Source organism: Physeter macrocephalus, chromosome 4, assembly GCF_002837175.3.
Source record: "Physeter macrocephalus isolate SW-GA chromosome 4, ASM283717v5, whole genome shotgun sequence".
NCBI lineage: Eukaryota > Metazoa > Chordata > Mammalia > Artiodactyla > Physeteridae > Physeter > Physeter macrocephalus.
The window spans coordinates 141,663,181-141,676,896 of NC_041217.1; the positions used below are offsets into that span (position 1 = coordinate 141,663,181).

At 39.0% G+C, this 13,716-nt stretch overlaps 1 pseudogene; it reads right to left on the reverse strand.

The window, feature by feature from the left end:
* Window positions 1–2,386: 2,386 nt before the first annotated feature.
* LOC102978878 (ras-related protein R-Ras2-like) lies at window positions 2,387–3,060 on the reverse strand (annotated as a pseudogene).
* Window positions 3,061–13,716: the final 10,656 nt, after the last annotated feature.

Consider the following 13,716-nt stretch of genomic DNA (forward strand, 5'->3'; position numbering starts at 1 on the left):
GTCTGCAACAAGAGAAGCCACCGCAATGAGAAGCCCGTGCACCGCAAAGAGGAGTGGCCCCTTCTCGCCGCAACTAGAGAAAGCCCGTGTGCAGCAACTAAGACCCAACGCGGCCAAAAATAAATAAATAAATAAATAAATAAATTTATTTTAAAAAAACCAAGAACATTGAAACACCTAAGTCCAGAATGAGTCTAAATACTTGACCACACAGAATATTATCATCTTTAGGAGTAGGAGTAATAATAAAGGCTTTACAAGCAGTTTTTCATCTGCAAATACAGTAGACATTTTGGTATTTTGGCCACTGGCAAACAAAGGCTGTAGCATCAGTAAAGTTTTGAGTTGTCTCACTTTTGTGGATTCAATTCGGTGTATTTAAGGTTAACTAAAGTTGACATCAAAACTTTCAGACAGGCAAAAATTCATATTTTATTTTTTTATTGGGGTATTGTTGTTTTACAATGTTTTGTTAGTTTCTACTGTACAGCGAAGTGGAGTTCCCTGTGCTATACAGCAGGTTCTCATTAGTTATCTATTTTATACATATTAGTGTATATATGTCAATCCCAATCTCCCAATTCATCCCACCCCCCACTTTCCCCACTTAGTGTCCATATGTTTGTTCTCTACATCTGTGTCTCTATTTCTGCCTTGCAAACCGGTTCACCTGTACCATTTTTCTAGATTCCACATATATGCGTTAATATACAATATTTGTTTTTCTCTTTCTGACTTACAAAAATTCACATTTTAAATAAACTCCCTATGATTCTATTTAGAATAACAGTAGGCAATGATTTTAGAAGATAAAAGTTATTTCACAACCTATGACTTCAGCTTGGCAAACAGCTTAGGTTCCAAAACTGATCCATTTCTACTAAAATAAAAGCCCTCACAAAAGAATATGTTTGTGTATAGAGAAACATATTTGAAAGAAATCAGATAATTTTAAAAATATTATATATATATTTATTTATTTTAATCAAGTTATATGTGACATACAATAATATATTAGTTTCACATATAAAACAGTGATTCAATATTTTTATACATTATGAAATAATCGCCACGATAAGCCCAGTTACCATCTGTCACCATGCAAAGTTGTTACAATATTATGACCTATATTCCCTATGTGTAATTACATACTGTGACTTATTTATTTTATAGCTGGAATTTTGTACTTCTTAATCTCCTTCACCTATTTCACCCATCCTTCCACTCCCTTCCGCTCTGGCAACCACTGGTTTTTCCTCTTTATCTATGAGTCTGTTTCTGTTTTGTTTTGTTTGTTCATCTGTTTCATTTTTTAGATTCCACATATGAGTGAAATCATACAGTATCTGTCTTTCTCTGACTTACTTCACTAAACATAATACCCTCTAGGTCCATCCATATTGTCACAAATGGCAAGATTTCATTCTTTTTTATGGCTGAGTAGTATTCTATTACATATATATATGCATACCATATCTTCTTTACCTATTCATCTATTGATGTGCACTTAAGTTGCTTCTATATCTTCACTATTGTAAATAATGCTGCAATGAACACTGCGGTGCATGTATCTTTTTGAATTGGCATTTTTGTTTTCTTCAGATAGATATCCAGGAGTGGAATTGCTGGATCATATGGTAGTTCTTTTCTTCGTTTTTTAAGAATCCTCCACTCTGTTTTCCACAGTGGTTACTCCAATTTACATTCCTACCAACCTTGCATGAGGGTGCCCTTTTCTCCACATCCTCACCAACACTTGGTGTTTCTTGTCCTTTTGATAACAGCCATTCTGATAGGTATGAGGTGGTGTCTCATTGTGGTTTTGATTTGCATTTCCTGGATGATTAGTTATGTTTACCACCTTTTCAGGTGCTTGTTGGCCTTCTGTATGTCTCCTTTGAAAAATGCCTATTCAGATCTTCTGCCCATTTTTTAATCAAATTGTTTGGGCTTTTTTGGTATTGAGTTGCATGAGCTCTTTGCATATCAACCCCTTATGGGACGTATCTTTTGAAAATATCTTCTCCCATTCATTAGGTTGCCTTTTCACTTTGTTGGTGGTTTCCTTTGATATGCAAAAGCTTTTTAGTTTGATGTAGTCCCACTTGTTTATTTTTGCTTTTGCTTCCCTTGCCTAAGGAGACATATCCAAAAAAAATATTGCTAAGACTGATGTCAAAGAGTGTACCACCTATATTTTCTTCTAGGACTTTTATGGTTTCAGGTCTTACATTTAAGTCTTCAATTCATTTGAGTTCATTTTTGTATATGGAATCAGGTAATTTTTGAAGCATCTTTAGTGTTTCCTTTAAATCTGTCTTGAAATGACCATAAGATTAGCTTCGTGGAAAGGATTAACCAGCTTCTTGGTCTAAGGCTACCAGGATCATTTGTCTAAGGCTAGAAAGGTACCAACATGATGTAAACTGTAAGGAGAGAAGGAGAAGATGCAGGCTTTTCCTGGCAGTGGGTAGCTAAAACTCAAATAATTCTTAGAAAATGACACGATGGCAGCTTTTCTTGTCTTTTTCTTTCCTCGTTGATGAAGAAAGACATTCCCACTCTTGAAATTTCCTTATAACCCAGACAAGTTCATGGAAACCTTGATCTACGTTCATCCTAATCTTTGCTGACACCCCCACGGTATGTTACCTTAAGTTGTGGGCTAACTGCTATTCTTCCTATGTTACCTGTCTATGATGATCCAGGTCTGCTTTATTACCAATTAAAATCATTGGAACTCATCATGATCCTTTACTCTGAGAGTCTGTCTTTGAAACTCACAGATTTCTTCAAAACTGCCTCTATGCATGTCTGAAAAGAGCAATAGGAAACCCTCATCAGTTATCAGGAGCTGTTCTCTTATAGCTCCAAGCTTCTTGTCCTATTGTATCCAGAACATCTAGCTGGGCTGCTCTGTCATCTATCACACACACACAAAGCAGATGGTTGGCTCACATTCTGTTACAAAAAAGGACTGTATGAATCGGATGGGGAGCACCAACTTGCCCAAGCCACCCCACCATCCACCACCAACTGGTACTTCTGGCCAGAGCCGTTAGGTCAGTGCGCCACCGCCACCAGGATGCTCAGATTCCAGCCTGGCGACTGAGCTGCCACCTGACCTAGGTCTAGCTCTGGGGACATGTGTTACCTGCAGGTGTCCAGGGTCTGGTGGCATCACAGCACTCCTGGGGCTGGCCGGTCAGGCCCAAGGGGTGGAGAAGCGGGGTGACCTCAGGGGCCAGGAGCGTCAGGGGCCAGGGTCTCGCTCCTCTACACCTCTGTAGAACCCGCCCACAGTTCATTTCAATATATGTGTAATGAACAGATAATAATAGTTAACAATAATAACAACAACTGAATTCAGTACTAGATAAAATGTCGGTACAAAGGAAGAAGGAATTGACTGTGCCAGATGCAGGGAGTGGTTATTGAAGTCTTCATAAAGGATACAGAGAGCTGTCCCTTTCTTTTTCCCATTGAGATATAATTGACATATTACATTATGTAACATTAAGGTGTACAACATGTTGACTTGATACACTTCTATATTGCAAAATGATTACCACCATGGCATTAGCTAATACCTCTGTCATCTCACATACTACCATTTCTTTTTTTTTTTTAAATTAATTTATTTTTGGCTGCGTTGGGTCTTCGTTGCTGCACACGGGCTTTCTCTCCTTGCGGGGAGCGGGGACTGCTCTTTGTTGCGGTGAGCAGGCTTCTCATTGCCATGGCTTTTCCTGTTGTGGAACTTGGGCTCTAGGCGCGCAGGCTTCAGTAGTTGTGGCACTTGCACTTCAGTAGTTGTGGCTCGCAGGCTCTAGAGTGCAGGCTCAGTAGTTGTGGCTCACTGGCTTAGTTGCTCCGCGGCATGTGGGATCTTCCCAGACCAGGGATCGAACCCGTGTCCCCTGTATTGGCAGGCGGATTCTTAACCACTGCACCACCAGGGGAGTCCCTACCTACCTACGACCTCTCTTAGCGACTTTCAAGTATATAATACAAATTATTAACTATAATCACCATGCGGTACATTAGATCCCCAAAACTTATTCTTCTTGTAACTGGAAGTTTTTACCCTCTGACCACAGAGAGCTATCATTTAAAGGCCAAAGGAGTGGGGAGTAAAATAAGCATAAGTGCATGAAACAGCTTGATGAATTCCAGGACTGCTTAGCATGACAGGAACCTAGAGTTTAAGAATGGGATTAGTGTCAGGTGGAAGCAATTGAGGGGTTTTAAGCGAACCCGTGTCCCCTGTATTGGCAGGCGGATTCTTAACCACTGCACCACCAGGGGAGTCCCTACCTACCTACGACCTCTCTTAGCGACTTTCAAGTATATAATACAAATTATTAACTATAATCACCATGCGGTACATTAGATCCCCAAAACTTATTCTTCTTGTAACTGGAAGTTTTTACCCTCTGACCACAGAGAGCTATCATTTAAAGGCCAAAGGAGTGGGGAGTAAAATAAGCATAAGTGCATGAAACAGCTTGATGAATTCCAGGACTGCTTAGCATGACAGGAACCTAGAGTTTAAGAATGGGATTAGTGTCAGGTGGAAGCAATTGAGGGGTTTTAAGTGAGGAGAGATAATGTTAGATTTGCATTTATGAAACATCACTCTGGCTTTATAAGGAAGAAGATAGATTTGAGGAATGCAAAACAAGAGTTAGGAGGGACTTACACTTTTAGCCATGAGGTAGTAACAGGGACTAGATTTACCTTTCCACTTAACTAGAAAACCAGACAAAATATGTGAAACAATGTTTCAGACATTGGGCAACAGGCCTTGCCAGACTGTGAACCCTGAGAAATGGGAAGTTAATGAAGCAAACCCCTTGATTTCCTCAACTTAGTCCCTGGAGGAAGTTTCTACACTGCAGTGGAGGGAAGGGAAATTCAGAGTCTGGTGGTCTTGCTGAGTTGAGAAGATAGATACTGGAGTTTTTGGAGGTGAAGGCAGCTATTATTAGCCAAGCAGAGTGCCAGAGAGGAGGGAACTGCACAAAGAAAGAGCTTTGGAGATCTGCAGGGGATTCCCCCTGAGTCTTTTGATGAGCATTAATTTGTGAATGCAAATGAGAGCACTATCTGAGGCTGGGGAAAGTCTGTTAGAAAGCAGTAGGCCAAACAATTCCCACATTCACCTAGGGCTGGGAATATTTCGTGTGCAAAGCTGGAGTGGGGAGGCATCAAGGCATCAGATAGAGTTATCAGAAGAGGAATATCTTAGTTGTGGAGCTTTATTAGGACCAGAGTAAAGGCTCATCTGGATGCAACTTAACAAATCTTTTTTTTTTTTTTGAGAAAATATCAATATTTGTTTACTCTGGGAATTCACATATGACTTTTTATTATAACTTTTATGGTACTTTTCTGTATTTTAAAATACAAAAACAAGCAAACCAGATAATATTGTTTTTCTCAAAGAACACAGTTTGTTATCTTTTTTATTTTTTTAAATCTATAGGCTGCTGCTGAAGATATTATTATGATATTCAATGAGCATCTAACAGTTTCCTGAAGCCATAGAATTTAATGGAACAGCTTTGGGAGATGTTCTGTTTTGTTTCCAGCTTATTGAATTGATTATATATAATATATATATCATATACATGTAATATATATTATATATCATATTCAAATATAATAGAATATATCATAATTGAATAATTATTGAAAACAATTTTAATATAATAAAATTGCATGTATTTAACAAACAGCTTATGGAGCTCAATATCTATAAAACAAGCACTCCCAACTAAAAAATGGGCGGAAGACCTAAATAGACATTTCACCAAAGAAGATATACAGATGGCCAACAAACACATGAAAAGATGCTCAACATCACTAATCATTAGAGAAATGAAAATCAAAACTACAATGAGATATCACCTAACACTGGTCAGAATGGCCATTATCAAAAAATCTAGAAAAAATAAATGCTGGAAAGGGTGTGGTGAAAAGGGAACCCTCCTGCACTGTTGGTGGGAATGTAAATTGATACAACCACTATGGAGAACAGTACGGAGGATATACAATGGAATATTACTCAGCCATAAAAAGGAATGAAACTGAGTTAATTGTAGTGAGGTGGATGGACCTAGAGTCTGTCATACAGAGTGAAATAAGTCAGAAAGAGAAAAATAAATACCGTATGCTAACACATATATATGGAACCTAAAAAAAAATGGTACTGATGAACCTAGTGGCAGGGCAGGAATAAAGACGTAGACATAGAGAATGGACTTGAGGACACGGGGTCGGGAGGGGGAAGCTGGGGTGAAGTGAGAGTAGCCTCGACATATATACACTACCAAATGTAAAATAGCTAGTGGAAAGCAGCAGCATAGCACAGGGAGATCAGCTCAGTGCTTTGTGACTGCCTAGAGGGGTGGGATAGGGAGGGAGAGAGGGAGGCTCAAGAGGGAGGGTATATGGGGATATATGTATGCATATGGTTGATTCACTTTGTTGTAGAAACTAACACAGTATTGTGAAGCAATTATACTCCAATAAAGATCTATTAGAAAACTGTATATATTTAAAGTGTATATGATAGATTTGACATATAAATATTGAAACATTGTAAAATATTTACCACAATTAATTTAATCAACATGTCCACCACCTTAATAGTTACCCTTTTTTGAGTGTGTATGGTGAGAAAGCTTAAGATCTTCTCTCTTAGCAAATTTCAAGTATACAATACAGTATTATTAACTACAGTCACCATGCTGTACATTAGATTTTTAGAGCTTATTCACCTTATAACTGAAAGTTTGTACCCTTTGACCAACACCTCACCATTTCTCCAATCCTTGGCAACTGCCATTCTACTCTCTCTTTCTATAAATGTGACTTTTTTTCTTTAGAGTCCAAGTATAAGTAATACCACATAGTAATTGGATTTCTCTACCTGGCTTATTTCACTTAGCATAATGGCCTCCAGATTCGTCCATGTTGTGGCAAATGGCAAGATTTTCTTATTTTTTTATAACTGAATAATATTCCATTATTGTGTGTGTGTATATATATATGTATATATACACCACATTTTCTTTGACCATTCATTCATTAATGAGTACTTAGGTTGTTTCCATATCTTAGCTATTGTAAATAATGCTGCAATGAACATGGAGGTACAGATAGCTCTTCAAGAGCAATATTTTTTAAAATTTATTTTTATTTATTTAAAATTTTTTTCCAGTTTTATTGAGATGTAATTGACATATTAGTTTAAGGTGTACAGCATAATGATTTCATACATGTATGTATTGCAAAACGGTTGCCACAATAAGTAACATCCATCAGCACACAGTGTTATTTTTCTTGTGATGAGAACTTCTAAGGTCTATTCTCTTAGCAACATTCAAATATATAATACAGTGTTGTTAACTAAAGTCACCATGTTGTACACTATATCCCAGAAATTATTTATCTTATAAGTGGAAGTTTGTACCTTTTGACCAACTTCACCCATTTCCTCCACCCCTCATCCCTAGCCTCTGGCAACCAGTAATCTGTCCTTTGTTTCTATGAGTTTTGCTTTTTGAAATTCCACATATAAGTGAGATCATACAGTATTTGTCTTTCTCTGACTTATTTCTCTTAGAGTGATGCTCTTGAGGTCCATCTATGTTGTCACAAACGGCGAGATGTCCACTATACAGTCCTATACACTATTCCATTGTGTATATATACCAAATTTTCCTTTTCCATTCATCTGTTGATGGACACTTGTTTCAGTGTCTTAGCTATTGTAAATAATGCTACAATGAATATAAGGATGCAAATACCTTTTTGAGATAGTGTTTTCATTTCCTTTGGATATGTACCCAGAAGAACTGCTGGACCACATGGTAGTTCTACTTTTAATTTTTTGAGGAATCTCCATACTGTTTTCCATAATGGCTGCACCTATTTACATTCCCTCCAACAGTGTAACACCTGTTATCTCTTGGTGTTTTTTTTTTTTAAACAATTCGCCCATCTTTTTTTTTTTTTTTTGAAGATGTTGGGGGTAGGAATTTATTAATTTTATTTATTTATTTTTGCTGTGTTGGGTCTTCGTTTCTGTGCAAGGGCTTTCTCTAGTTGTGGCAAGTGGGGACCACTCTTCATCGCAGTGCGCGGGTCTCTCACTATTGCGGCCTCTCTTGTTGCGGAGCACAAGCTCCAGATGAGCAGGCTCAGTAGTTGTGGCTCACGGGCCTAGTTGCTCCATGGCATGTGGGATCTTCCCAGACCAGGGCTCGAACCCGTGTCCCCTGCATTAGCAGGCAGATTCTCAACCACTGCGCCACCAGGGAAGCCCTATCTCTTGTTTTTTTGATGACAACCATTCTAAAGGGTGTGAGGTAACATCTCATTGTGGTTTTGATTTCAGTTTCTCTGATGATTAGTTATACTGAGGAACTATTCATGTGTCTGTTGGCCATTTGTATGTCTTCTTTGGGAAAATATTTGTTCTGGTCCTCTGCCACGGCTCACTCTTGAACTGTTACATAGGAGAAAATCCAAGTTATCCAGGGGCAAAACAAGAGCTGAAAGAGCCAGACACTTCAGCTGTTGTCTACCACAGTGGAGACAGGTTTAACCTATAAAGACTAACGTGATCTGAATAAGAGGAAAAGCTCTAGCTCGATAAATAGGTCTAATTTGAATCACTACAATATAATTGAGTGGTGGCTCCTCAACCACATCCCAGATTTAAGCTTGTTCTCAGACCCAAAGCCCTTTGGTTAAAAGATGGCCTTTGATGAAGGACCCTGCTGCTCTGCTAAAAATTGACACTGTAAATCTTCCTCCTAGGCTTCCCCCTCAAATATTTGCAACCATTTGCCAGTGTGACAGTGCATTAGGCTAAGGGAAATAACCAGATTTAAAAAATGGATTATTAGATAATTGTTGTGAACTGACACTAATTACTGGAGTTCTAAAATGTCACAGTAGTCCACTAGTCAAATAGGGGTTTATGGAGCTCAGGTCACTAATGTAGTTGTGGTTTGGGTCCATCTCAATGGCTCCAGTAAATTCCAAACCAAATCCATGGTTCTCTCTCCAGTTCCAGAAAGCATAATTGGAATAGACATGCCTAACAAAATCTCCATATAGGTTCTCTAACCCATGGAATGAGAGCTATTATGGTAGCAAAAGCCAAGTGGAAGGCACTAGAAGTGCTTCCCCATACCAAAATAATAAACCAAAAGCAATACCACATAGAGACAATGGAGAGATTAATGTTGCTTGAAGGATGCAGGGATGGTGATTCTTGCCACATCTTCTTTCAGCTTGCCTATTTGGCCTGTGCAGAAGACAGATAGATCCTAGAAAATGAAAGTGGATTGTTCCAAACGACTTATTCATGTAGTCCCTCTAATTACAGCTACTGTTTGGGTGTTGTTTCATTGCTGCAAAAAATCAACACTTTCCCTTGTACCTGCTATCTGGCATTCCTTTGGCAAATACTTTTTTTCCCCTTTATTCCTGTTAGTATGACCACACGAAGCAGTTTTGTTTCATCTGGAAGGATCAGCACCACACCTTCACTGTTCCACCCCAGGGTTATATTATTTTTCTAACCCCTTGTCAAAATCTAGTCCAAATGGGTCTTGATCTTCTTCATTACACAAGAATGGACACCACAGGATATTTGTGGTACCATGCTGACTGGACATAATGAGTAAGAATTAGTAACTATCCTAGATAATTTGATAAGATATATGCACATCAGAGGGTGAAAATAAGTTCCACAAAATTCAAGGGCCTGTTGCCTCAGTAAATTCTGGGCATCCAGTGGTCTGGAGCATGTCCAGATGCTCCAAGATGAAAAACTAGTTGCTGCATCTGACTCCTCCAACCACTAAGAGAGAGGCACAATGGATATTGGAGGCAACATAAACCTCATTTGGGTGTGCTACTTTTACTCACTGAATAACTTGAAAGAGTTCCAATTCTGAGTATTGCCCAGAAGAATAGAAGGCTCTGCAGCAGGTACAGGTTACCAAGTTAGTTTTTCTGTCCCTTGGGCCATATGGTCCAGCAGATCCATGTTATTTGAAGTGTCTGGCAGATAGGGATACTGTATGAAGACTTTAGCAGGCAAATATAGGTTGATCAGAGTTTATAGGACTCCAAACAAAGCTATGTTATCACCTGCCAATAATTATTCTCCTTTTGGAAACACCACCTAGCTTGCCATTAGACTAGTAGAGACTTACCATGTGACCATGGCACCAAGTTACCTTTGAGTTGAGCTGCTCACCATGAACTGGATGTTCTCTGATTCACTAATACGTAAAGTTAGGCATACAGATCTACACTAGATCAAAAATGGCATTAAAACATATAAAATTGAATTTGAGCGGATTCTGAAGGCATAAAGGAATTGTATGAGGAAATGGTTAATATACCTGTGGCTCTTACTGCTGCTGCATGGTCTTCTCTCTTTCAACATATATCTATGACTTGTCACCAATTGACTGAGGAAGAAAATCCTTGACCCTGGTTCACAGATAGTTCTGCATGGTATGCCAGCATCAGCTAAAAATTCACAGCTGGAGTACCATAGCCCTGCTCATGTATGGCTCTGATGGGCAGTAGTGAAAGACAGTCTCAGTAGGCATAACTCTGAGCAGTGACCTATCTGTATAGCCTGGAAGAACAAATGTCCAGACTGTATAGATTTTCACTGATTCATTGGCAGTGGCTAATGATTTGGCTGGATGGTTGCAGACTTGTAAGGACTACAAGGAGTCTAAGGAAGATATATGTAGGTAAATTTCTCTGAATGGGCACAAAATGTGAAGATAAATTTGAGTCCCTTGAAAATGCTCCCCAAAGGGCAATATCAGATAAAGACATTAATAATCAAGTGGACAAGATGATCTGTTCCATGGATGTTAGTCAGCCTCTTCCAACAGCTACCCTTGTCCTTGCCCAATGGACTTGGGAATAAAATTGCCATGTTGGAAGGGATGAAAGTTACTCATGGGCTTAGGAACATGGACTTACACTCACTAAGGCTGACATGACTACAGCCACTTCTGAGAGCCCCATCTGCCAACAGCAGAGACTAACACTGATTTCCCATTCCCTGGGGGGAGTACGAGTCAGCCACTTGGTAACAGGTTGATTACATCAGACCACTTCTACCAAGAGAAAGACATCACCTGTGTTCTCACTGGAATATACACTCACTTTGGATATGGATTTGCCTTTCTAGACCACCGTGCTTCTCCCATTACCACCATCCCTGGATTTCAGGGTACCACATTCACCATCATGGTATCTGAAAAGATTGTTTCTGACCAGAAAATAATTTTACTTAACATCAAATGAGGTATGTCAGTAGGGTCATGCTCATGGAATTAACTCTTCTTACCATTTTTCCCATTACCCAAAGCAAGAACCAATAGAATGGTGTGGAGGTTGGTGGGGGGCACTTTTTGAAGACCCAGTTTTAGTGGCAATACTTTTCATGGCCCAGAGAGATAATATCCTCCAGGATGTGGTATATGTTCAGGTACTAAGATATGGTGCTGTTTGTCTCTTGGCTAGGATTCTCAGGTCCAAGAGAGAAAGGGTGAAAATGAGAGTGACTCTTCTATTACTCCTGGTAATCCAGCAGTGAATACTTTACTTTCTGTCTCAGCTGTGACCATTTGAAAAGTTACAAAAATGATGGTAGTAGTTACGGGCATTTCACTCCTACTTTGAAATGAATATATACCAGTTCTTTTTCTTTTCTTCCCCTATCTCATTCCCCTACTAGCACATGTGAAGAGTGGCTAACTTTATATTTCATTATTTCGGTTACAGAATATCCATGGAGATCTGTCTCACTAGAAGAGAAACATCACTCAAAGATGGATAAAGTGACATAGGGGACTTTGTATCCTCCACTGCGGACAGTGTTGGTGTATTGTTTATTATAGGAGGGATCTTGCATCATGGAACATAAGAACATGATTGCTATTTTGTTATACAGAAGTTTTAATATTGTTAAAGTGTAAATGAATGCCAAACTGATGAGTGGACTGAGGTGGTTTGTACTCTGTTAACTCATTAAGCTCGAATTATGTTCCCCAGTATCCTTTTTCCTGTATGATTCCAGGTTAGAGTTGGCTAAGAGAGGAATCTGTGCAACATTTGGAAGGCAGAATTTAAGCAGAAGCCATTTCTCTGTGAAGGTCATCATGCTTAGATGTGGCAACAGCAGAGAGGACAGTGGGTTCCAAATTGCCCTCATTCTCCTCTGTCGTGTTTCCAGTCCTTCTTCCCAATGTCCAGATTTTCCTCCTAACTTCTGACCCTATTGACAAACAATGGCCGCAGGTTCACCGCCAGAGAGTTGGCAAAATACTGTCAAGGCAGTAGCTACTCAGAGGCACATCTTCTTGTAGATATTCTCACAAGGCTTTCCCCCACCCCGCTGCCCCCACTCCACAGTCTCACTGTGGCAGTTGGACAAGGTAGCTTCTCAGATTATCTGACTGGTGACTTCTCTGATTCTCCGACTTCTCTCCTAAACTTACTTCACTTCCCCAGCTTCTCCTACAACGTGTAAGATATAATTCCTATAATAAATCCCTTTTCTCATACATGATAGTGGTTCATTTTCCCCCATCAAAACTTGACTGGTATGAATAGAGAAATTCCTGATGGACTTTGAGCTTGTTCTGTCTGTTCCTGAGGCCCAGTTACAACCCTTGTGTTTCCTGTATTTAGTTGCTTAACCATTATTTGATTCTATTTACAAAATAAAATATTTTTCCTAAGCTAATTTGCATTGGTTTCCAGGTATTTGTGATTAAAAAAAAACGGAAACCAACACCCTATGGCAATGTTAATTATGGATCTCTTGTATTTCTTCATGCCTGTGAGCAGAGACACAGACTGCCAAACTCTTTTCAAGGATGTTTATGTAGCAAAGAGTCTTGGAATATATTGTGGCTTCCTATGGTACAAAGGGCACGTATGCTTACTGCCCATTATAAAATATCTGTTTCCCTCACTCAGTGTTCCTTTCCCGTTATGCAATCCACTGTGCAGGTATTATTTGGGCCTCTTCCTACTCTGCCCCGTGGGAACTGGGGCTCAGGAAATGAGGCAAAAATGATGATACTTCGGCTATTGCTATTGTTATGACTGTCCTTTGTCGCTGACCTAAGAGACATGAAACTGTTGCAGGTTAACTTGTCAGCTGGTATGGATGGTGAAATCTCAGATCCTTCACATTTCTTGAAAATAAGATTATTTTACACTGGTGTAATTTCATATGAACTGCTCACTAGGCTATTCGAATAGAACAATGTATATACCTATGATACAAAGTAACATTTTAATAAACAAATAAATGTATTAGGTTTTGAAGAAATAAACTCAGTTTATTCTATCACTACAGTGTAACAATTACTTTAAATGCATAGATCTCTTTATTTCTCATTTGTAATGACAAGAATTTGGTTAGGATGCTTTGGTTATAGTAACAGAAACAAAATTCTACTTTATGCAAAAAAGGTTATTTATTTTAAAATTACAAGGGTACCTTACCAAAGCTAAGAAAAACAGTTAAAAACAGGGCTCGGGGATGGTGGCTAGTAACAGAAATCAAATCTTGTTAGCCTAAGCAAAAAGGGGAATTTATAATTAGGATACAAGGTTGCCTTACTAAGCCAAGGGCGGGAAACATGA